Raw genomic sequence first — 26,137 nt, 5'->3', positions numbered from 1 at the left:
ATGGGATCGTGGTTATAGGGAATGAAGATGTAGGGGTTATAATCTGTTGGTGGGAGGGGGAAGGAACCACATATTTGGAGACCAGAGGTATGCACTTTTATAAACTGTATATTCGTCACAAATATCCCATTCCCCTTTCAATAGAAGGAATATACATCGCTACCATGTTAAACTCAGATTGTCCATGAAAATGGCATGTGCCACTTCTAGTCAGAAACTTTAAGGTCCAGTGCATGGTTTCCATTTTATTTTTTTCTGCTGCTATGATTATGGAAGCATTTGATAAGATTTAACCTTCTTGGCCCTCATTGGTGAGAGCCCAAGATAAACAGAGGCCCATGTATTGACATCTCACATAAGAAAGAGAGAAACTTTACTGCTGAGATGTTTCAGGTGGTTTCTTATTGCGACACAGTCTAACCAATCCTAAGTCACTCCATCCCTCCCCTCCCCTGTGTTCCTTATTAAAAATAATAAAAGCCATTTATATTTAATAAACCCTCTTTAAAGGATGCCATTAAAGTCTGGTCAGGGTAAATTTAATTATTATTATAAGACAAACATAGTGATCCTATTACTCTCATCAATGATTGCTTTCTTCTTGGGCATTTGACAACATTCTAGTTAATGACTTACAAAGAAAATTGGCTCAGGGTTCTCAAAATGTTGCCTCTTTTAAAAATGAGACACCTTTGGTCTGGATACATGCTGGGTGTTCTACTATGGTATCCTTCTAGATACATTCCCATATCTTCCCCCCACCAGATAAGTTGCTAAGAACTCTGGCAGTAATCTTGCACACATAAGTAAAGTTAATAAAAATTCAAAGCCAGTAGCACTGATGAGCATGGTAGAGCAAAAGGTGGAAGGATACTGGCTGCTTTATAATCTTGTTGACCCATTGTATTGATTAACCAACTCAAGAACTGTTGTAACATGACCCTTTTTCTTATGTGAGTCAAAAGGTATGTGTTAATTAAACCTGTAGATTAGGATTTAGTTTATTTTGACTGATACAAAGAGATGAGATTAAAAAGAGCCCTTCCACTATATTATAAAAAAATTAAAAGTGAAAATTGTTTTAGGTATCCTATGTGCTCTTATGATAAATGCATGAATTTTATCTATTAAAAATAGTATACAGATTCATTTCAACTATCATACAATTAAAGATAAATTGATACTTCAAACTAGGAACCACCAAATTATTGGTAAGTAGGAACTACGTTGACATAATAGTTAATACTCTCTAACAATTTTGAAAACAATTATCAAGCTATCGTTTGATAATTATTGTTTAATAATTTGATAATTACTGTTGTTTTACTGTTTGAGAATTTTTAATTATAAATTGAATGAAATCATAGGTTTCTTGGTGAGAAATAAATATATGTGTTTTAAGTACAGGGAACAATTTTTGCTGTTTAACAACTAAACAATCTCAGTGAACTCTAGTGTCTTCATTAACATTGGTGTCTCTCAGCAGTTCTTTGATTATTTAACTATTAAGAGATAAGAAGAAAGGTAGAACACAGGCGGCTGGCTAGCCTATAGACGGGGTTGTATTCAACTAAGAGAGATCATACATAAGCGTCAATAAAGTACAAAAATACCATAGTATTTCTCTCTCTCTTTGGCTCTCCATGTTTATGTGTGTGACACGGGTACTGTCTCTTTGTGGTATGGTGTGTGTGTGGTGTGGTGTGCTGTGCTGTGGTGCATGTGTGTGAGTGAGAGAGTGTGTATGTGTGAATGTGTGTGTGTGAGGAGAGAAAAGGAGTGGGGAGGAAGAAAGCAGAGCTAGTTCTTGCAGGTTCTGTTGATGGACTATTATGTAAACTGCCAGCTAGTTAACTCTGGCCCATGGGAGATCCTAAGAGAAGACTGGAGGGTGCATTGCAGGGAGAAGCCAAGATACTTCTTTGTTCCCCTCTCCTTAAGGAAGCCTCTCTCGAAGCAGCACCGCCCTTTCCTCTATGGCGTTTGCTAAAACCTGCATAAATGCAACTACAGCCTGGAAATCCTAATAGCCAAAATCAGATAATATAGCTTCTTCGTCTTCACTCCTCATCCTTGGGATAGTGACTCCCTCCTGTTGTTGATGTCTAGATTGCTTCCTAGTTTCAAGTTTGCTTAACTAATTAGTTAATAATTTAAATTCCTGTGATTCAATCCCATCTTTTGATATACACAGAGTGGTTTCTGTTTTTCTGGTTAGGCTCGGACTGACATCCACGACTTACAAAATTACACATGGTGGAGGTTCTTTGTACTGATCTGACTTATCTCCTGCTATTCTTTTCTTAACATAACATATTCTACTCAACTCAGTCTTATCCTTCTTTCCTTTTTTCTCCTTTTCTTCCTCCCTTTATTTTTTATTTAATTTTCCCTGTTGCTAAAATATACTGAGCATATTCCTACCATAGGGACTTTTAATTTGCTAATTTCATGGTTTCAAATAATCTTCCTAAATTTGTTTTGCCATTCTTATTATCTCTTATATATCAGATCAAATAGTAACCTCACAGAGACTTACTCTTAATGCGGTATCTAATGCGCCACACCAACACACAATTGAGGGTCATCCTACTTTGATATATCTTCCTAATATATTGCTATACACAATGTACTACTTTGCTTAGAGATGTAAGACCATTATGGCAGAAATGTCTCTCTTAACTTTGGTATCCCAAGTGCTCAGAAGAATGCTTAGCATACCGTAAGTGTCACCGGTAGAGGGTTGTGACTATAAGTTGTCCAGGTTCTTGGCATTTTGAACAAAGGATTGGACAAAACGCCCAGCAAAGCAAAGTAAGAATGAAGCAACAGAAGAAGGAAAGCAGGGATTTATTGAAAATGAAAGTACACTCCACAGTGTAGGAGCAGACCCGAGCAGTGCAGTGGCTCAAGGTCCTGGATACAGAATCTTCTTGGGTCCAAATACCCCTTAGAAGTTTCCCTTTGTCCGCTTTATGCTCACCTCATGTAATGGCAGTGGTAGCCCACGATCAGTCTGATTGGTTGCAGACAGCAACCATTCAAAGGCTGGTGTGAAGTTACAAAGTTGCAAACGAAGACTTGACCCGCAATCAGTATGATTTGTTGCAGACAGCCAGTCTCTCATCTGCCACCCAGAAAAGGTCAAAGGGAAGTAGTTTCTGGTCGTTTTGTCACTTAGGCATAGAAAGTTAGAGTTTTCCTTTCAATTTAGTTCTAGGAAGTCAGCATGAAACAGCCTTAGATTTCTTGCCTCCAGATCCTATTCTCCTGCCTCATAAACACTTAATAGATGTCTGTTTAATGAATGAATAACTGATCTAACGTTTTCTGTTGAGATATTGGAGATTAGCCTGGAATATCAAAAGAAGTTTTATACAAGAAGCCACAATTTCTTTAGATATTAAAAATTAAAGTAGTAGAATTCTAACTAAAGATGTCAAATTAAACATAAGTATTTATTCCCACTCCTTATCAAAACAAAATACATATTTTGTGGCACAGAACAACATGAGTTAAAAAAAGAGAAATTGTATTCTATTTACAATAGCTACAAAGAATACACACATATATATATATATACACAAATTATTTTAACCAAAGAAGTGGAAGATCTATAGAAGGAAAACTATTAAACACTGATGAAAGAAATTGAAGAAAACACACAAAAATACGGAAAGATATTCCATGCTCACAGATAGAAAGAATTAATATTGTTAAAATGTCAGTAATAGAGCAATTAACAAATTCAATGCAATTTTTTCAAAATACCAATGATATTTACATTTTTTTAAAAAAAAAGTCTAAAATGTATATGGAACCACAAAAGACCCCAAATAGCCAAAGTGATCCTGAGGGAAAAAAAAAAGAAAAGTTGGAGGCATCACACTACCTCACTTCAAAATATGCCAAGCTATAGGAACCAAGTTAGCATGATGCTAGTATAAAAACAGACACATAAACCAATGGAACAGATTAGAGAGCCCAGATATGAATCCACAAATTTATAGAGAACTCATTTTTGACAAAGGCAACAAGAACATACACTGGGGAAAGGACCCCCTCTTCAATAAATGATGCTGGGAAAATTGGATAGCCATATGCAGAAGAATGAAACCAGACCCCTATCTCTCACCAGATACAAAGATCAAATCAAAATGGATCAAAGACTTATATCTACATCCTAAAACTATGAAACTACTAGAGGAAAACATTAGGGAAATGCTCCAGGACATTGGTCTGGACAAAGATTTTTTTGTGTAAGATCTGAAAATCATAGGCAACAAAAGCAAAAGACAAATGAAATTATATTAATTAAAAGCTTCTGAAGAGTAAAGAAAACATACAACAAAGTGATCACCTACAGAATAGAAGAAAATATTTGCAAACTATCAATTTGATAAAAGATTAACATAGAATATATATATATCAGAATGTGCATATATAACATAGAATATATATAGCAAAAAGCTAAATAGCCAAAAAACAATAACCTGATTCAGAAACAATAAAAAATCTGAATAGACATTTGCTTAAAAAATTTATACAAATTGCCAATAAATATATATGTTCAACATCACGGATCATCAGATAAATAGAAATCAAAACCACAATGAGATACTACCTGACCCTAGTTAAAAATGGCTATTATAAAAAGACAGGGAATAATGAATGCTATTAGGGATGTGGAGAAAGGGTAACTCTCATACACAGTTGGTGGAAATGAAAATTAATACAGCCACTTTAGAAAAGAGTACAGTGTCTCCTCAGAAATCTAAAAATAGAACTACAATATGATTCAGCAATTTCACTGCTGGATATATATCCAAAGCAAAGGAAATTAATATATCAGAGAGATATCTGCACCTTCATGTTTATTGCAGCACTATTCACAATAGCCAAAATGTGGAATCAACCTAAGTGTTTATCAGTGGATGAATGAATAAAGATAACGTGATATACATACACAACGAAATATTGTTCAGCCATAAAAAAGAATGACATCTTCTCATTGGAAGCAATATAGATGGAACTTGAGGTCATTATGTTAAATGAAATAAGCCAAGCACACAAAGATAAATATCAAATATTTTTACTCACATGTGGGAGCTAAAAAAATAGATCTCATGAAGATAGAGAATAGATCGGTGGGTGTCAGAGGTCAGGAAGCATAGTGGGGATGTGGAGATGAAGAGAGGTTGATTTACAGGCATAAATATACAGTTATAAAGAAGGAATCAGAACTAGTGTCAGAAAGACCAGTAGGGTGACTATAGTTAACAATAATCTATTGTGCATTTCAAAAATAGCTTGAAAAGAATCATTTTAATGTTCCTAGCCTAAGGAAGACTATTTAAGATGATGGATATCCGAATTACCTAATTTAATCTTTACACATTATATGAATTTTATCAAAATACCACATGTACCCCAAAATATGTGTGCATGTGTATATATATATGAGAATTTTAAAAAATAATACTTAAAAAAATAAAATGTGGAATCTAAATTAAGTAAGAATAAGTTACAACTTGTTTAACATGCCCAAGAAAGCTGAATCATAAGTTATTGGTAGAAAAAGCTGATGAAACAGCAAAAGTTCATATATGCAAAGCTAATTAAAAAAAAGTATTTCTGGAAACAGAGGCAGTGAAGAGGAAGATGGAACTAAAATATTGTTTGTCTGTTTACAAAATAAATTAATCCCCTATGACTCTGTAATCACCTGGTGATCGATTGTAACCTTGGCAAAAACTTAAGCAGCTGGATGACAATGAGGTTAGGTCCCAGAAACTTTATCAGGAAGCAGAAGAAGTGGGATCTGCGACCTTAGGATGGAGGCAGGGCCGGCAAGGCCTTCAGAGGGCAGCACCTACTGTGAGTGGGCCGGACAACAGCACATTAATCCATGCGAAGCTCACGGAAGACAGTGAGCCAAGTGCTCCAAATCTACCAGAGCCACAGAATTTAATTCCTTTGCAGTCTTCAATTCAGTTCTAGGGGTCAAAGGACTGGTCTAAATTCCCCCAAAGTGACCCCCCTTTCATGAAGTACATCACTTTAACCACTGTTTGTCAAATAAGAGTAAAGACAACCCTCAGAGAAGCTTTGCATCCATCAATATTCTTAAACTCTGGAGATGCAAAGCTTAATTGCCTGAGAATTTATGCAAGATAAAATTAGTGTGGGCAACCAATGATTTGTATCAGCTGAGATGAAAAGAGAATAAATTACCCAGGGAGAAGAAGAATCCTGCAATAGAAACAAACAAAAATCATCAAACCTAGTGGGTTATATGTATGGAAAATAATTCAAATTGGCAAAAAAAAAATTTCAAAAAGTTGTTTCAGACAAGGTGCCTGTAATGAAAAGTTTAACTCCCACAAACTCTACAAATACAATTAAAAAAAAAAAAAAACCGCATGCCAACAGCAGTGCTTCACAGTGGTTGTATATAAACAGGGTGATTTGCTTACCAGCACTTAAGTCTAATAAGAAAACTGAGCTGCCTTCTTTATAACCAATAGATGGTAATATCATTTGGATTTGTGTCCCCACCCACATCTCACATCAAATTGTAATCCCCAAAGTTGAAGAAGTGGCTTGGTGGGAGGAGATTGGATCATGGGGAGAGAACTCCCCCTTGCTGTTCTCATGATAGTGAGTTCTCAAGAGATCTGATTGTTTAAAAGTGTGTAGCACCTCCTCCTTTGCTCTCTTCTTTCTGCTTCTGCCATGTAAGATGCACCAGCTTCTTTCCTTCACCTTCCACCATGACTGTAAGTTTCCTGAGGCCTCCCCAGAAGCAGAAGCCTATATACCCTGTAGAACTGGGAGCCAATTAAACCTCTTTTTTAAAATAAATTACCATTCTCAGGTAGTTCTTTATAGCAATGTGAGATCAGACTAATACAGAAAATTGGTATCAAGAAGTGGGGCATTGCTATAAAGATGCCTGAAAATGTGGAGGCAGCTTTGGAACTGGGTAATGGGCAGAAGTTGGAACAGTTTGGAGAGTTCAGAAAAAAACAGGAAGATGAGGGAAACTTTGGAACTTCCTACAGATTTGTTGAATGGTTGTGACCAAAATGCTGACAGTGATATGGACAATGAATTCCAGGCTGAGGTGGTCTCAAATGTAGATGAGGAACTCTTCGAGAACTGGAGCCAAGATCACTTTGTTATGTGTGAGCAAAGAGGTGATCTGAAACTGTAAATTATTTAAAAGTGAAGTAGAGTGTTAAAGTTTGAAAAATTTGCAGCCTGACCATGAGGTAGAAAAAAAAAAAAATTTCTGGGGAGGAATTTAAGCCAGCTGCAAAAATTTGCATAAGTAAAGAGGAGCCAATTGTTGACAGCCAAGATAATGGGAAAAATTCCTCAAAGATATTTCAAAGACCTTTGCAGCAGCCCCTGCCATCAAAGGCCTGGAGGCGTAGGAGGGAAGAATGATTTTTGGGGCCAGGCCCAGGGCCTGGTTTCTCTGTGCAGCCTAGGGACATGGCACCCTGCATGACAACCGCTCCAGCTCTAGCCATGGCTAAAATGGCCCAAAGTACAGCTCAAACATTTTCTTCAGAGGATGCAGGCTATAAGCCCTAGTGTCTTCCAGGTGGTGTTAAGGTCTGTGGGTGTGCATATTGTGAGAATTGAGGCTTGGGAACCTCAACCTAGATTTCAAAGGATGTGTGGAAACACCTGGATGTCCGGGCAGAAGCCTGCTGCAAGGGGTGGAGCACTCATGGAGAACCTCTACTAGGGTAGTGTGGAGGGAAAATGTGGGGTTGGAGCCCCCACACAGAATTCCCACTGGCGCACTGCCTAATGGAGCTGTGAGAAGAAGGCCACCATCATTCTGACCCCAGAATGATAGATCCACTAACATCTTGCATCGTGCACCTGGAAAAGCCTCAGTCACTCAACACCAGCACACTAGCCCCTGAAAGCAGCTGCAGGACTGTACCCTGCAGAGCCACAGGGGTGGAACTGCCCAAGGCCTTAGAATTCCACCTCTTGCATCAGTGTTTCCTGGATGTGAGGTATGAAGTCAAAGGGATTATTTTGGAGCTTTAAGTTTTAATGACTGCCCTGCTGGGTTTCAGACTTGCATAGGGCCTGTAACCTCTTGGTTTTGGCTGCTTTCTCCCTTTTGGAACAATAGTATTTGGTCGATGCCTATACCCCCATGGTATGTTGGAAGTCACTAACTAGTTTTGATTTCACAGGCTCACAGATAGAAGGGACTTGCCTTGTCTCAGATGTGACTTTGGACTATGGTCTTTTGAGTTAATGCTGAAATGAGTTAAGACGTGGGTGGCTGTTGAGGAGGCATGAATGTATTTTGAAATGTAAGAAGAACATGAGATTTGGGAGAGGTCTGGTACAGAATGATTTGGTTTGGATTTGTGTCCCAGCCCAAATCTCAATTTCAGGATTGAGGAAATCTCAATTTCAGGATTGTAATTCAGGATTACAATTGAATTGTAATCCTCAGTGTTGGAGGAGGGGCCTGCTGGGAGGTGATTAGATCATGGGGGTGGATATCTCCCTTGCTGTTCTCGTGATAGTGAGTGAGTTTTCACAAAATCCAGTTGTTTCAAAGTTTGTAGCACCTCCCCCTTCACTCTCTTCCTCCTGCTATGGCCATGTAATATGTGCCAGCTTCCTCTTTGCCTTCTGCCATGATTGTAGCATTCCCAAGACCTCCCTAGAAGGAGAAGCCTATGTAGCCTGCAGAACTGTGAGCCAATTAGACCTCTAGTCTCAGGTAGTTCTTTATAGAAATTTGAGAATAGACTAATACAGATTGTGTCCATCCCCTGCAGCAATTCTGCAACAGGTAGCTAATCTAAATCTTAAAAAATATGTTATGCCTTGAAGCTGGCAAGGAAAGACTCTATGGATATGAAATAGAAGAAGGTGGAGCAGAATTAAGAGGAGGAGAAGGAGGATATTAGCAGGAGGAGGTAAAACAGGAGAAAATCCTGACTTTAAAAGTATTAAATTTCACTTTTAAAGCTTATATATTGTGTGAAATGGACCATATTACAGATAATTACACACTCAGTGTAAAGATTAACAAGGAAAAAACCTACTCCCAAAAGGGAAGTAAGAAAAAAACACTTTTGTTTATCTTGGTATTGATGAAGAAAAACAAACAAACAAAAATTTAACTTAGAATTTGCAAATCAAAACCAGCCACCAGTGAGTTTTAGGCCCAAGTGCATACTATTGTGTCATCCAAGACCACAAACAGAATATGTAATACAAAATGATGTCAAATTGATAATATCCTTAAGTGACTGGCAGAAGAAAATGCAAATCTAATTAGAATGAACACAGCTTCAATCCAGACAGCAAAACATTTCTACAGATGAAAACCTCAGAGTCAAAATATCACAAAACACACAAAGAATAAGTAAGAGTAAAATCAGAAGAAACTACAGATAAGACTCATAAATCTTTCCATATTGCCATAATCAGATATAGCACATAAAATAACTGTGCTTAATGTTTCATAATGCAATAGAGAGGCCTGAATATATAAGTCAAGTGAAAGTAACTGTAAAAAAAAAAAGAAGACCAAGTTGGTTGGAAAACAAACATAAAACCTCTCCAAGTTAAAGAAATAATTAAAATAAAAACACAATAAATTGGCTAAATAATCAGATTAGACAGAGTTGGGAGGCTTATTAGTTAACTAAAAGATCAGAAATTATCAAAGCATACAACACAGAGGAGCGAAGACATTACAGAAAGTCTGATTAAGATAAATGGCAGAGCCAGTTGGTATAATATTAAAAGGAAATCAAGTTGGCCAGGTATGGTGGCTCACGCCTGTAAACCCAGCACTTTGAGAGGCCGAGGCGGGCACATCACGTGAGGTCAGGAGTTGGAGACCAGCCTGGCCAACTTGGTGAAACTCTGTCTGTACTAAAACTACAAAAAATTAGCTGGGCGTGGTGGCACCCACCTGTAGTCCTAGCTGCATGGGAGGCTGAGGCATACGAATCACTTGAAGCTGGGAAGTGGAGGTTGCAGTGAGCCAAGACTGTGCCACTGCACTCCAGCCTGGGTGGCACAGTGAGATTTTTGTCTCAGAAAAAAAACAAAACAAAAGGAAATCAAGTCTTAATTTAGATTTATCAGAATGAGAACATGGAAGACAAAGAGATCTTTAAAAATCTTATACAGCTGTACAAGGAATGAGTAGGGAAAAACATAGACTGACAGACAAATGATGCATGCACATATGCCTATCATTGTTTATTAAAAAACACAACATAAAAAGCTTTACTTGTGGAAGAGACAGAAAAAAATGGAAGAAACTAGGACTATAATATTTTATCTATTATACTTTTACTATAAATTTAGCATTGAAAACAAATATTTAATATTTTAAAAATAAAATTTGAAAAAATAAAATTTAACTGTACATAAACTGTTGATATAGCCACATGTATTAGTTTTCTGGTTCTGTTGTAACAAATTATTGGTTTAAAACAGCACAAATTCATTATTTTATAGTTCTGTAGATCAGAATTCTAGCATAGGTGTCACTGGAATAAAGTGAAGATGACAGCATGTTTTGATCCTCTCTGAAGCGTTTAGGATATACTTCTTGGCCTGATTACTTTTCTTGTTAGCCAAACTCAGTTCCTTGCAGTGATAGCAATAAAGTCTCTGTTTTTTTTTTTTTTGCTGTCTGTACCAGAGGGCTGTTTCCAGCATCTAGAGGTGTCGGATTTTTTGACACATGGGCTCATTCAGCCAGCTTCAAGCCAGAGAAGTTCTGCTCATGGGGCATGTTTCTACCCAGTATTCTGCACCCTCTTCTTATTCTAAGAACTCATAGGATTGCATGGGCCCATCCACATAATCCAGAATATCTCCCAATTTCAAAGTTTTTAAGGTTGGCTGATTATCAACCTTAATTTTAATTGCTACCTTAATCCCGTTTCACAATGTAAGGTAATATTTTCACAAGTTACTGGAATTACAATGCAGACATCTTTGGGACTCTGTTATTCTGCCTAATGTACTACACAAAGAAGAATTTATCTGGCCGGGCGCGGTGGCTCAAGCCTGTAATCCCAGCACTTTGGGAGGCCGAGGCGGGCGGATCACAAGGTCAGGAGATCGAGACCATCCTGGCTAACATGGTGAAACCCCGTCTCTACTAAAAATACAAAAAATTAGCTGGGCGTGATGGCGGGCGCCTGTAGTCCCAGCTACATGGGAGGCTGAGGCAGGAGAATGGCGTGAACCCGGGAGGCAGAGCTTGCAGTGAGCTGAGATCGTGCCACTGCACTCCAGCCTGGGCGACAGAGTGAGACGCCGTTTCAAAAAAAAAAAAAGAGGAATTTATTTTACCTTACTGTAGAACACAGCATTTTGGTTATTTCTACTTCGTGTGACATATTCTAAAAACAAATACCAGAAATGAATTTGAAGTTTTATTCTTTCTTTGAATTGTTATTAATGATATTGCTATTATTATTTTCAATTTTACATAGATACATAATACTATTTTTATATATATACATGATAAATTAACAAAATATTTATGTTGTTAGCTACAAATTTTTTTGGTAAAACTATAGTAATCTAAGGGGTTACATTACAAACACTGTAATGTTATCATTAATTGGAAATAACATAAACATTATTTTTAGTATTGTAATAAAAACTTACGAATGCACACACAGACACACATACTTATAAACTGCTAAGTATGTGACATATTTATAAACTGCTAAGCATTAAAAAAACCAAATAGCAATGATTTTCCTATTCTTAAATAGTGATTACAAAATATCACTATCCATGAAAAAGCAAACGAAAAAAACGGGGTTTCTTCAAAAAGTTGCTGATTCTAAGTCATGTACAGAATACTGACAGTAAGGAACTTAGGATGTTTTGTGACATAAAATAAAGATGCTATTGAAAATATTTTGGTTTTGTTAAAAGGACACAAAAACAATATAAAAGGGATCCCATTGAACTTTAAAAAATGCTTCTCCAATTGGACTAATTGAAATTTATATATTTATAAAAATGAGTTCTTAATGTTATGAGAAACAGAGAGTGAGAATAAAACCAGAATAAATTGGATACCTATTGATGTAATTAGTCTCACACTTTGAAAAATAATTTGAAATTTCTTACATTTTTTGTATGAGTTGTATTTCAGATTAAATATATGACTAGTTCATGAGAGAAAATAATCATTACAAATGAATTTTAATAAAAAATTTTACAAGTAAATATTGTACTAGAAAATCACTGTTTTTCAACCTTTAAATAATATATTGATTCAAGATAAGATTATTCATGGATTAAACCACTAGATGTACAGTTGATGAAATTTAATGTAGTCACAAGGCTGTCATTACCTGAACCACTTGTTTATTCACAACTAGATATTATATGTGCTTCTGTATGTGACATAATATGAAGTTCAAATAGACCATGTATGAATATTCTAAGGGAAAAGAACACAATTAAATCCAATTAATCTTTTGGAGTTAATATCTTATTTTACAGGGTATACAACAGCAACAAACCAAGTTAAGTGACAACACAAGTAAAGAATGCAGAGAGTGGGACATTCAACAGGGTGAATGATCAAATTTCTTCAAAAAGTCAATGGCATTATGAAAATACAAGTAGGTGGCCAGGCATGGTGGCTCATGCCTATGATCTCAGCACTTTGGGAGGCCAAGGCAGGCAGGTCACTTGAGGTCAGGAGTTTGATATCTGCCTAGCTAACATGGCAAAACTCCCTCTCTACTAAAAATACAAAAATTAGCTGGGCATGGTGGCCTGCACTTGTAATTCCAGCTACTCAGGAGGTTGAGGCATGAGAATCACTTGAACCTGAGAGGTGGAGGTTGCAGTGAGCCAAGATTGCACCACTGCACTCCAGCCTGTGTGTCAGAGTGAGACTCTGTCTCAAAAATAAAAATAATAGTAATAATAATACAAGTAGGGGCTGTTTATTTAGGAGAGGCTTAAAAGATATAACAAGTAAATGAAATATGAATATGAACTACTTACAAGGTATTAAGAAAAGTATTGTTAATGGAGTTGTGTTTAAGTAAAAAAAAAGGACAAATTGCTCAAAAATGCCTACTAAAGTGTAGTAAAATGAAGTGACATAAGATTTGGGACTTGATTTAAAATAATAGAGAAAAGAGATAAAGTGAGCTTGGCAAACTTTTGTTAAAATTTTGAATTTAAATTATGAGTACGTGGTGTCCAATTATATTACCTATGTTTATGCGTATATTTACAATTTTTATAATTAAAATAAAACAAGAATGATATGAACATTGCGTTGCCATAAAGAAAGAACTGAGACTACGTGATTCATCAAAAAAAAAAAGAGGTTTATTGGCTCAGTTCTGCAGGCTGTACAGGAAACATGGCACCAGGCATCTGCTGTGCTTCTAGGGAGGCCTCAGGAAGCTGACAATCATGGTGGAAGGCAAAGGAGGGAGCTGATATATAACATAGCCACAGCAGGAGCAAGAGAGAGGGAGGAGGATGATGCCACACACTTTTAAACGGTGAAATATCCAGATGTTCCAAGAACTCACTAATGCAAGGGCAGCACTAAGGGGATGGCACTAAACCATTCATGAGAAATCCACCATGATCCAATCACCTCCCACCAAGCCCCACCTCTAACATTGGGAATCAAAACTCAATATGAGATTTAGAGGAAACTAGATCCAAACTATAACAAACATATTATTTTAATAGATTTGAGAAGGTGTGTGATAAGTTCCTATAAAAATATTAACTTCTCAAGTAAGACACAAATAAATAGAAAACCTGCATGTCCTATAACCACCAAATGTACCTGAATTGAAAGTAAGAGTCTTCCCACAGAGAAAACAACAGGCTTAGACCATTTTCCTGGTGAGTTCTACAAAATATTCAAGAAACATATAACTTTGATTTTACACAAAATCTTTCACAGAAGAGAATAAGATGAAATACAATCTTTTTGTTTATGACCCTGGCAATACTTTGAAAGCAAACAAAGCAAGAAGAGTATAAAAAATGAAAATTATGAGTCAGTCTCATTTACAAATATATGTTTAAAAACTGTAAACAAACATTTATAAACAGAATCTGTCAATTCATGAAATAATTATCTAAACCTCCCTTTAAGCTCTATATTTTAGGAAAACTGGGCTAAGTTTCTACCGTATACTACACAGAAAACCAACACTATTTTATTAGACTTAAATGTAGATGAAAAAAACTATTTTAAAATATGTAATGAAATAATGGTAATGTAATTTTGTAATAGTTTGTGGCTGGGCAAGGTGGCTCCTGGCTGTGATCCCAAAACTTTGGGATGCCAAGGTTTGAATCACTTGAGCCTGGGTGTTCAAGACCTGCATGAGCAACACAGAGAGATCCCATCTCTACAAAAAATTTAAAAAAAAAAATAGCTGGGAGTGGTGGCACACACTTGAGAGAAGGTTGAGGTTGGAGAATTGCTTCAGTTTGGAAGATTGAAGCTGCAGCGAGCCATAATTGTGCCACCTTCCAGCCTGAGTGGCAGAGCAAGACCCTGTCTAACAGAAAAAATAAAGGAAAGGAAAAAGTATGGGAATCTTTCAAGATTAATAATATATTTTAATATTAACTCAGCATATAAACTATCTCTTAAACAAGATAAAATGTCTTTCATGTTCAAGTACTGGCTTTTTTCCAAAAACTAGATGAATAATGTGTGAAATTGTTTTTATTTCTGTTTTTTTTAAACTCAGAGACAAGGTCTTCCTCTGCAACCTAGCCTGGAATGCAGTGGTGAGATCATATTTCATGGTAGCCTCAATCTTCTGAGCTCGAGCAATCCTCCCACCTTAGCCTCTCGAGCAGCTGGGACTACAGGTACATACCTCCATGCCCCGCTACCCTATTTATTTTTGTTTTTGTAGAGAAAATGTCTTTCTATATTGCCTAGGCTGCTCCCAAACTTATGGTGTTATGTGATCCTCCCACCGAGGTGATCCTCCTGCCTTGATCTCTCAAAGTGTTGGGATTACAGGCATGAGACACTACACCAAGCCTGTGCTAAATTGTTTTAATGATAGCATTTTTTATATTTCTGTAAGTTTTTCTTTCTCCTAAGTATAACCAAACATTTAAAATCTTTTTATTAAGTTTCTACATGGAAATTTACATTGCTGTGAATATAAATACAAAATGCATAAAGCAGTGCCACGCACCAAAAATTAATATGAAAGTGTATTTTATTACATTTCTTCTTGCATTCCGCCATTCAGTCTCTAATCCGTTTTAAGCACTGAACCGCCCAAGGCTCATTGCCTCAGAAAACCATGCAAATTTCACTCTTTTGTGTACCTAAACAACCTACTTTAGGTAAAAGAGAGAATTTGAGATCCATAAGTAAAAATAATAGAGGAAAGATCATAAACAACTTTATGTCTTTCTTATGTACTCTTTCTATAATAAGTAGATTTTTGTGAGTTGGAGGAGGGAGCAGTGGTGGGAGACTGGTAAACAGAGAGAAGTGATGACAGAAAAATACTGGTAAGTTCCAGAGAGAAAGCCCTCATGATCTTATGATTCCCAGGTTGAAACTTGTGAGATGGTAAAATCCCACAGTGGGAAAAATGCTCCTCCATTCTCTATCTGAACAAAAGAGACTTTCAACAGGCTTGCAGAGATTTCCGTACCCCAACAGACACCAACGTAGCAGGAAGATTTTTGGATGCCCATGTACTGCTCAGAAACACTGGAGGAAGCTATTTGGGAAGAAATAAAATAAAGGCAATATGTACTTATGAATCAATGTTATAACTTCTGACTGCTATCTCATTGGATATCTGAAAAGGGAGTTGACATGAAAACCAAATTCTGGCTCTCAATGCACTGCGAAAGCCCTTCTCCTCTACAACGTAGACACAATGCTCCTTAGTTTCTCATTAAAACTGTGGAGGTGATTTTCAAAGTGTATGAAGAGAGACAAGCAGGAGTGACCCCAGGTGACACCAAAAGCACAAACTGCCTAACAAAGGTTTGTTTAGAAAGAGAGATTTTCCCTTTCCCCAAAGAAAGAGCTGCTCCTGAGCTCAATTTCTTGTGACATAAAGGAAAAGGGAGCTTCTTATTTTTCTGGAGCCAGAATTCAACTCCAAAGTCCTCTGCTCCATTTCTCTTAAGGACAGACCCATCCTTAATCCAGTGGGCATAATCTAATCAGGTGTCAGCAAATATAAAGCAGGCAGAAAAACGTGAAAAGGTGAGACTGGCCTAGCTTCCCAGCCTACATCTTTCTCCCATGCTGGAAGTTTCCTGCCCTCAAATATCAGACTCCAAGTTCTTCAGTTTTGAGACTTGGACTGACTCTCCTTGCTCTAGGGCTTGCAGACAGCCTCCTGTGGGACTTTGTGATCGTGTAAAGTAATACTTAATAAGCTCTCCTTTATATATATACATACATATATGTATGTGTATATATATATGTATGTATGTTATTAGTTCTGTCCCTCTAGAGAACCCTAATACAGATTTTGGTATCAGGAGTGGTTCTAGAGGAACAGAATATTAAGGTTGGAGGTTTTTTTATTGGTTTTGGGGTTTCTGGAGTTGGCTGCTTAATATAGTTAGACCTAAAATGCTAAGGATGGAGAACATTGATAGCCTTTGGCATGAACTGTTTAAAGAGTTATGCAAAATAAATTCATTCAACACTCTTGATTCACCACTCATGAGAGGCAAGGAGTTTAGTGACTCTATACATAATAAACATAGGAACATAATGAATCTGGTTGGTTACTCCTAAATTTAGTGGCCAAAGTGATGAAAGAAAATAATAAACACAGGGATTCTGTCTCCCAGCTTCAGAAGCAGATACTGAGCCTCAAATCTGCTAAGATTGCCCTGAGTAAGAGTCTTATCTCCTGTAGAGAAAGAGCTGAAATTGTGGAAAAACAGACACAAGTTCTTATCATGGGAGTGGTTAACCTGCAATGAAAGGTGCATGTACAACCTCACCAGGTGTCTACTGTTAAAGTGAGGACACTGATTGGAAAAGAATGAGACCCTGCAACTTGGAATGGGGACATGTGAGAGGAGGGACATCAGATGGAGACATCTGATGAAGCTGGAGACACAGAGTTTGTAAACTCTGAGGAACCGTTTTTGCCAGGAGTAGCTTCCCCATCCCCAATAGTGGCAACATCCCCTCCCTGACCCATGCTGCCATGAGCCTTTCCACCTTTATCAGAGGAGATAAATACCGCATTGCCTGAGGCAACAATGATGGTCTCCCCTGAGGCAGGGGAGACTTTTGCCAGGCAAAGTAATATTGATTATCCTCAGGAGCCACCCCCAATGCCCCTGTTTGCTTCTAGATCTATAACTAGACTAAAGTCCTGGCGGGCCCTGGAGGTGAGGTTGAGAGCATGACCCATGAGGAGGTGCACTACACTTGAAAAGAACTGCTCGCGTTATCTAATTTATATAAACAGAAATCTGGAGAACAGGCATGGAAATGTATATTAAGGATATAGGATAATGGTGGAAGGCACAGAGTTTGATCAGGCTGAATTTATTCATTTGGACCCACTAAGTAGAAACTCTGCATTTAATGTTGCACATCAGGGAGTCCAAAAGGTTCTAATAGTTTATTTGCTTGGTTAGCTGAAATGTAGATTAAAAGATGGCCCACCATGAGGGAGCTGGAAATGTCTGATCTCCCATGGTTTAATGTAGAGGAAGAGATCCAAAGGCTTAGGGATATTGGGATAGTGGAGTTGATTAGTCACTTTAGACCTACTCATCCCAGCTGGGAGGGCCCAGAAGGCATACCCTTGACTAATGCCTTAATAAATAGATTTGTGAGGGCAGCACCTGAATCTTTTAAGAGCCCTGTAATTGCTCTTCTCTGTATGTCTGTTCTAACAGTAGGAACCACAGTCATCCAACTATAAAATTTAAATACAATGGGAATAATTGGATCCCAAGGTGGCAGGGGCCAAGTGGTAGCACTCAATTGTCAAAGGCAAGGCAGGTGTAGCTATCATAACGGACAGCAGAGACAAAGCAGTGATCAGAATATTACGACTCATGTAGAGCTCTGGATTGGCTAATTAATCATGGTATTCCTAGAAGTGAAGATGATAGAACGCATACTGAATTTCTACTTAATTTATATAAGGAAAAAAACTCCCTGGTCGAATGGACAAAAGAGTAATTTGAATTCTAAAAACAGAATCATGGCCCCTCAAACAATTTCCAGACTTGAGCCAATTTACAGACCTAAAACCCCTTGAATAAAGCGGAGGCCAGGTCCCCTTGAGGAAAGACCGCATTACATTACCTACAATTTATGCAGTTAATTTTTCTCCCATCCATCCCCAAGGATACCTCTGGCCTTTTACCAGCATAACTGTGCACTGGGGATAGGGAAATAATCAGACCTTTCATGGACTACTGGACACTGGCTCTGAGATAATGTTGTTTCTAGGGGACCCAAAATGTTATTGTGGTCCTCCAGTTAAAGTAGAGGCTTAGGGTGGTCACCTAATTAATGGAGATTAATTAAGTTCAGTTCCAACTTACAGTGGGTCCAGTTGGTCCCCAGACTCATCCTGTGGTCTTTTCCCCAGTGCCAGAATGTATAATTGGCATAGGCATACATATCAACTGCCAGAACCCCCCACGTTGGCTCCCTGACAGGTAGGGTGATTATGGTTATTATGGTGGTAAAGGCCAAATGAAAGCCATTAGAGCTGCCTCTACCTAGAGAAGTAGAAAATCAAAAACAACATCACATTTCTTGAGTGATTGTGGAGATTAAAGCCACCATCAAGGACTCGAAAGATGAAGGGGTGGCGATTCCCCCCCACATCCCCGTTCAACTCTCCCATTTGGCCTGTGCAGAAGACAGACGGATTTTGGAGAATGACAGTGGATTATCTTAAGCTTAACCAAGTGGTGACTCCAATTGCAGCTGTAGTACCAGATGTGGTTTCATTGCTTCAGCAAATTAACAAATCTCCTGGTACATGGTGTGCAGCCACTAACTTGGCAAATGCCTTTTTCTCCATTCCTGTCCATAAGACCTACCACAAGCAATCTGCCTTCAGCTGGCAAGGCCAGCAATATATCTTTACTGTCCTACCTCAGGGATATGTCGACTCTCCATCTTTGTGTTGCAATCTTATGTGGATAGACCTTGATTGCTTTTCGCTTCCACAAGATATCACACTGGTCCATTACATTGATGACATTATGCTAACTGGATCCAGTGAGAAAGAAGTATCAAACACACTGGACTTATTGGTGAGACATTTGCATGCCAGAGGATGGGAAATAAATCTGACTAAAATTCAAGGACCTTCTACCTCAGTAAAATTTCTAGATGTCAAGTGGTGTGGGGCCTGTCAAGTTATTCCTTCTGGAGTGAAAGATAATTTGCTGCATTTGGCCCCTCTTACAACTAAGAAAAAGGTAGAACCCCTAGTGAGCCTATTTGGATTTTGGAAGAAACACTTTCTCATACGGGTGAGTGACCTGAAAGGCCGCCAGTTTTGAGTGGGGTCCAGAACAGAAGAAGGCTCTGCAACAGATCCAGGCTACTGTGCAAGCTGCTCTGCCACTTGGGCCATATGACTCAGCAGATCCAATGGTGCTTGAGGTGTCAGTGGCAGACAGGTATGCAGTCTGGAGCCTTTGGCAGGCTCCCATAAGTGAATCACAGCAGAAGGCTCTAGGATTTTGGAGCAAGGCCCTGCCATCTTCTGCAGATAACTACTTTCCTTTTGAGAGACAGCTTTTGGCCTGTTACTGGGCTTTGGTGGAAACCAAACGTTTGACTATGGGTCATCAAGTTGCCAAGTGACCTAAATTGACTGTCATGAACAGGTTGCTTTCTGACCCACATAGCCATAAAGTGGGTTGTGCACAGCAGCATTCCATCATCAAATGGAAGTAGTATACACTTGATCAGGCTTGAGCAGGTCATGAAGGCACAAGTAAGTTACATAAGGAAGTAGCTCAAATGCCCATGGTCGCCACTCCTGCCACCTTGCCTACTGTTGCCCAGCCTGCAACTGATGGCCTCATGAGTTCCCTAGGATTAGCTGACAGAGAAAGAGAAGACTAGGGGCTCATTCACTGATGTTTCTGCAGGATATGCAGGCACCACCCAAAAGTGGACAGCTGCAGCACTACAGCCCCTTTTTAGGACATTCCTGAAGGACAGTGGTGAAGAGAAATCTTCCCATTGGGCAAGACTTTGAGCAGTGCACATGGTTGTGCACTTTGCACTGAAGAAAAAATGGTCAGATATGCAATTATATACTGATTCATGGACTGTAGCCAATTATTTGGCTGGATGATCACGGACTTGGAATAAGCATGATTGGAAAATTGGTAACAAAGAAATTTGGGGAAGAGGTATGTGCATGGACCTCTCCGAGTGGTCAAAAACTGTGAAGATATTTGTATCTCATGAGAGTGCTCACCAACAGGTGGCCTCAGCAGATAAGGATTTTAATAATGAGTAGATAGGACGACCCGTTCTGTGGACCCCACTCAGCCTCTTTCTCCAGTCACCCCATCTTCACCCAATGAACCCGTGAACAAAGTGGCCATAGTGGCAGGGATGGAGATTATGCAAGGGCTCAGAAAAATGGACTTCCACTCACCAAGGCTGACCTGGCCACAGCCACCGCTGAGTGCCCAATTTGCCAGGAGCAGAGACCAACACTAAGGTCTCAATATGGCACTATTTCTTGGGGTGATCAGCCAGCTACCTGGTGGCAGGTTGATTATATTGGACCTCTTCAATCATTGAATGGCTGAGGTTTGTCCTCAATGGAATAAACACTTACTCTGGATATAGGTTTGACTATTCTGCATGCAATGCTTCTGCTAAGACTACCATCTGTGGACTCACAGAATGCCTTATCCACTGTCCTGGTATTCCATATAGCACTGCCTCTGACCAAGGCACTCACTTTATGACTAAAGCAGTGCAGCAGTGGGCTCATGCTCATGGAATTCACTGGTCTTACTATGTTCCCCATCCTCCTGAAACAGATGGATTGATAGAATGGTGGAATGGCCTTTTGAAGTCACAATTACAACTCCAACTACATGGCAATACTTTGCAGGGCTGGAGCAAAGTTCTTCAGAAAGCCGTGTATGCTCTGGATCAGCATCCAATATATGGTACTGTTTCTCTCATAGCCAGGATTCATGGGTCCAAAAATCAAGGGGTGGAAGTGGAAGTGGTACTACTCACCATCACCCCTAGTGATACACTAGCAAAATTTTTGCTTCTTGTTCCTGCGACATTACATTCTGCTGGCCTAGAGGTCTTAGTTCCAGAGGGAGCGGGAACCAGGAGACAACCACGATTTCATTAAACTGGAAGTTAAGATTGCCACCTGGACACTTTGAGCTTCTTCTACTTTTAATTCAACAGGCTAACAAAGGAGGTACAGTGTTGGCTGAGGTGACTGACCTGGACCATCAAGATAAAATCAGTCTACTACTCCATAATGGAGGTAAGGAAGAGTATGCATGGAATACAGGAGATCCATTAGGACATCTCTTAGTATTACCATGCCCTGTGATTAACGTCAATGGGAAAGTACAACAGTCCAATCCAGGCAGGACTACAAATGGGCCAGACCCCTCAGGAATGAAGGTTTGGGTCACTCCACGAGAAAAAAATACCACTATCTGCTGAGGTGCTTGCTGAAGGCAAAGGGAATACAGAATGGACAGTAAAAGAAGGTAGTCATCAATACCAGCTATGACCACGTGACCAGCTGCAGAAATGAGGACTGTAACTGTCATGAGTATTTCCTCCTTCTTTTGTTAAAAACATGTTTGTCCATGTTTACACTTGTACTAAGAAAATATCTTCCTTTTATTTCCTTTTCCTTTATCATGTGACATAAGATTTATTGACTTTATATCAGCATTTAAGTATTGTTAACTTTATGTAATAGTATTTGGGTTGGGGATTGGTGTGTTTCTGGTTGTAAGAAGGATAGTTGTATTATGTTAGGCATAATTATGACTATTGTTGTCTTTATTTGAAAATTATGTATGATCTCAGGAGATGTGTATGGTTTCAAGTTGACAAGGGGTGGATTTGTGATGGTTAATACCAAGTGTCAATTTGATTCGACTGAAGGATGCAAAGTATTTATCTTGGGTGTGTCTGCAACGGTGTTGCCAAAGGAGATTCACATTTGAGTCACTAGGTTAGCGAAGACAAACCCACCCTTAATCTGGTGGGCACAATCTAATCAACTGCCAATGAATATAAGGGAGGCAGAAAAACATGAAAAGGTGAGATTGGCCTAGCCTCCCAGCCTACGTCTTTCTCCCATACTGGATGCTTCCTGCCCTCAAACATCGGACTCCACGTTCTTCAGTTTTGAGACTCGGACTGGCTCTCCTTACTCCTCAAGCTTGTAGACAGGTTATTGTGGAACCTTGTGATCACGTAAGTTAATACTTAATAAACTTCCCTTTATACATATATGAGAGATATGTATTATATATAAAATAATATATTAAATTAAATAGTATATATTATAAATAATTGTAATATAATATAATTAAATAATATAAATATATATTATATTTATATTTATGTATTATATGACATAAATACATATTAGTTCTGTCCCCCAGGGAACCCCAACTAATACACTGTTTATACTTTTAAAAACTATTAATGATTCCCAAATAATAACTGTTTATGTGATGTCTAATTAAAATTAAAGAAGATTCTAAAATCAGTTATTAATTCATTGAAAAATTGCAATAATAAATCGATTCCATGTTAACATATTGGTACTTTTTAATTAAGCATTATATTTTCTAAAACATAACAAACAATGGGGTGACATTGTTTTATATTTTTGCAAATTCCTTTGAATCTGGCTTAATAGAAGACAGCTGGATTCTTTATCTGTTTCTGCATTCTGTTAAGCTATCCCATGCCATGTATCCTCCATAAAATTGAGCTGCCCTTTACTGGTTTTTAACCGTATGTAAGCTTTCTATAATTTTTTCCTTTACAAGCAGATATATTTTAAAAAACAAATAACAAGCATCTCTTTAGTATCACATTTTCCTTAACATCTTTTTTTATACATATTTCATAACTTTCAACTAATATTTCAAAAACCATCAAACATTCCCTACTCATCAGTTAAGGCAATAAATATTTAGTGATTGTCAATTGTGCACTGGGTAATTTCCAGTCGGTGGAGATGAAGCATCAAAAACTATAATCCTATCATTTATAAATTTGGAGCCTAGTTAGGATAAATAAAGTTTCAAAAAAGTTAATTTATTTGGGAAGTGTAACAATAGAGATATCTCAGGTATATATATCGACAACAAAGTCTTCCTTCAAACTCTTTATTTGACTTTCCAGGATGAAGTATCCTGATTTATCTCCTATTGCTATTCCATTTTTTTGTTTTTTTGTTTTTTGCTATTCTGTGTTTTCTCTGCTATCTATTGATTCTGATGTCTTCCTTCAGGCTTCCCAAGGCTTCCCTAGATATATATATATATATTTTATTTCTCTTTAACTTTTCCTGCAAATTGACTTAAATAGATTTGAAATTTTTGCAATTATCAGTTCTGTGGGTAAATAACAATAGTCTCCAGCAATTAGAGTTAAGTGGAAGTTAGAATAACTTTCTCTTACAACTTTGCTCACTGATAGTGAGTGCAGAGTAACAGAAATCTTAGGTTAAAATCTGCCAAATGTAATACAAACATTTATTAGAAAAAGGGAGATGGAGGAAACACAAGTACACAACCTGTTCTCGTAGTTAGGGAAAGTACCAGTTCTCAGGCATGCAAAACATACTACATAAACTCTGAGGTGCTTGCAAAGGTAAACCTGAGACAGATCAGCCAATCTTCTGGTTAACTAAGAAATTTAGACCTTGGATAGTGAAGGAGACAGAGGAGCATAGCACCAGACTAGAGCCTTAGAGTATAACACTAATTTGAAGATAGTAGGACAATGGGCTTGCCAAAATATGTATAACATATTTATGCTTAACATGAATTAAATTCCATCCTTTATTTCAATATTAAAATAGGTCTACAATTCTTTAAGCTAATTGATGAGTGTTCTGTGGAGTCTTTGAAATATTTCAATTATTTACATAGCTATTTCTGGAGTGTAGATTGCTATTTATAATGTTTAATATAATAAGTAGTTATTAATAGAATGTGGACTGCTGATTAGTCTATTTCAATTGCTGTCCTTTAAATATACTTAATGGCTTTAATGCATGCATTTATATGCATATGTATATTTATATCACATCATTTATGATGCCAATTTGACTATAAATTATATTCCATACCTTACAGCAATGTATTTGCGTATATTTCTAATTTTTTAAAAAATTTCAAGATCTCAATGTCTATTGAATTCAGTTTCACTTTACATGTAAATAATGTCATTTAATACTTTACTTATAAGTTAGTAGTCAGAGGCTGTGGAATCAAACATATTGAATTGAATCTCAGCTCATTTATAAACTTGTGTTTTACAAACATCTTAAACCTCCGTTTTTTATAAATTGTCTAATAAGAGCTATTTATATTATTGTAAAATGTCCCTATTAAAAGGTAGCTCTTGTGAGCTATATTTTTAAAATAATATCCCATATTAACATTGTAGCAGTATCTTAAATTAAATTAAATATAAATAGCAGAAGTAAATAAGTCCTGAGATTACTTCCCTATAAATGAGCAAAGAGTTTCGTTTCTGGCTAACAAAAAAGACTTATTTAATTATTTATGTATTTATCTGTCTATTTTTAGTTTGAGAGTAATAGAGACTGAACTACATTTTAAGAAAGCATAAATAATTTTTGCTTCCAATTTATGTATCCTTTCTGAAAATAGTGTATTTACAGTTAACAAATTACAACAGTTCACAACAGTTTTAGGAGATGATTATATGTACCTATATAAAGTAGCCTCTATTTAGAAAGGAGGAAATGTAATGAAAGAGGTTTCACTCTGTTATTTATAAGACCAGGCTTTTCATCTCATTTATAATCTTATGATAACTTTCATAAGGCAATTAACCTCTTTGATCTGTGAAGTAAATATATCATGTTATAAATAGAAATATTATGTAGTGATCCAAAACAGCAGCTGATATGAAAGCTGTATTTCCTTTTCAGATGAAAATTTAGGGCATACAAGAAGAATTAGAATGCAGTTATGTTCTGCTCTCCCAAATGTACTTTATGCTATTCATTTTGATATGAATAACAAACCTTCTTGTAGTTTCAAACAATTCCTTCTGGGATATGTTCTATGATGGTTATTTAAAATATTTTGCAGATGCTTTATTCCTTTAACATTTGCAAAATTTGAGTTTCATCCTCATGGGTCTTCTGTTTTGTTTAAGGCCGGATAGGGTAAATGTTGGTGCAGTCGTATTAGCATCAAAAAATACCAAGTTGTTCAGAGAGTAATTCAAAAGCAAATACACATGGTCTTCTTATAGAGTTAACTAGATTTTACTCTAATGCTCAATAGATGAAAAACATGTTCTACAATTATGTGTTCAGGTCAGCTTTCTTAACTCTGTTTAATATCACACAATTCTTTTATTTTTAAATAATTCTTATACATAATAATTTATTTCACACATTGCCAGTAACTTACACTTAATTTGGGAGTGTTCTCTGGTTTCTGCTTTCCAAGTAGCATATGTCTTATTATTAAAGAGCTTTAAATGCTAGTAACTCTTAGCAGCTAGATATTTTCATTATGCCAGTTTTATTGTTATCAACTTGATGAAAGGACAAGAATAAAGCAATCTTTTTATCTCAATATAAATATTAGAACAGCATTCCTTTGATCTTTTGCCTCCTCTGAGTATATTTTTTATTTGGCACCAGAAAACAACTGAAATTTTTTTTTTTTTTTTTGAGACACAGTTTCACTCTGTCGCCCAGGCTGGAGTGCAGTGGAGCAATCTTGGCTCACTGCAACTTCTGCACCCCCGGGTTCAAGCGATTCTCCTGCCTCAACCTCCTGAGTAGCAGGGATTACAGGCGCCCACCAC

The 26,137-nt window shown here is 37.4% G+C and overlaps 1 pseudogene; it reads left to right on the top strand.

The window, feature by feature from the left end:
• Window positions 1-7,866: 7,866 nt before the first annotated feature.
• LOC131383169 (uncharacterized) lies at window positions 7,867-21,854 on the top strand (annotated as a pseudogene).
• Window positions 21,855-26,137: the final 4,283 nt, after the last annotated feature.

This window comes from Hylobates moloch, unplaced genomic scaffold, assembly GCF_009828535.3.
Source record: "Hylobates moloch isolate HMO894 unplaced genomic scaffold, HMol_V3 SCAFFOLD_3, whole genome shotgun sequence".
In the NCBI taxonomy this organism is placed as follows: domain Eukaryota; kingdom Metazoa; phylum Chordata; class Mammalia; order Primates; family Hylobatidae; genus Hylobates; species Hylobates moloch.
The sequence above is the reverse complement of the archived record's forward strand: the minus strand, read 5'-3'. Positions and strand labels throughout refer to the sequence as shown.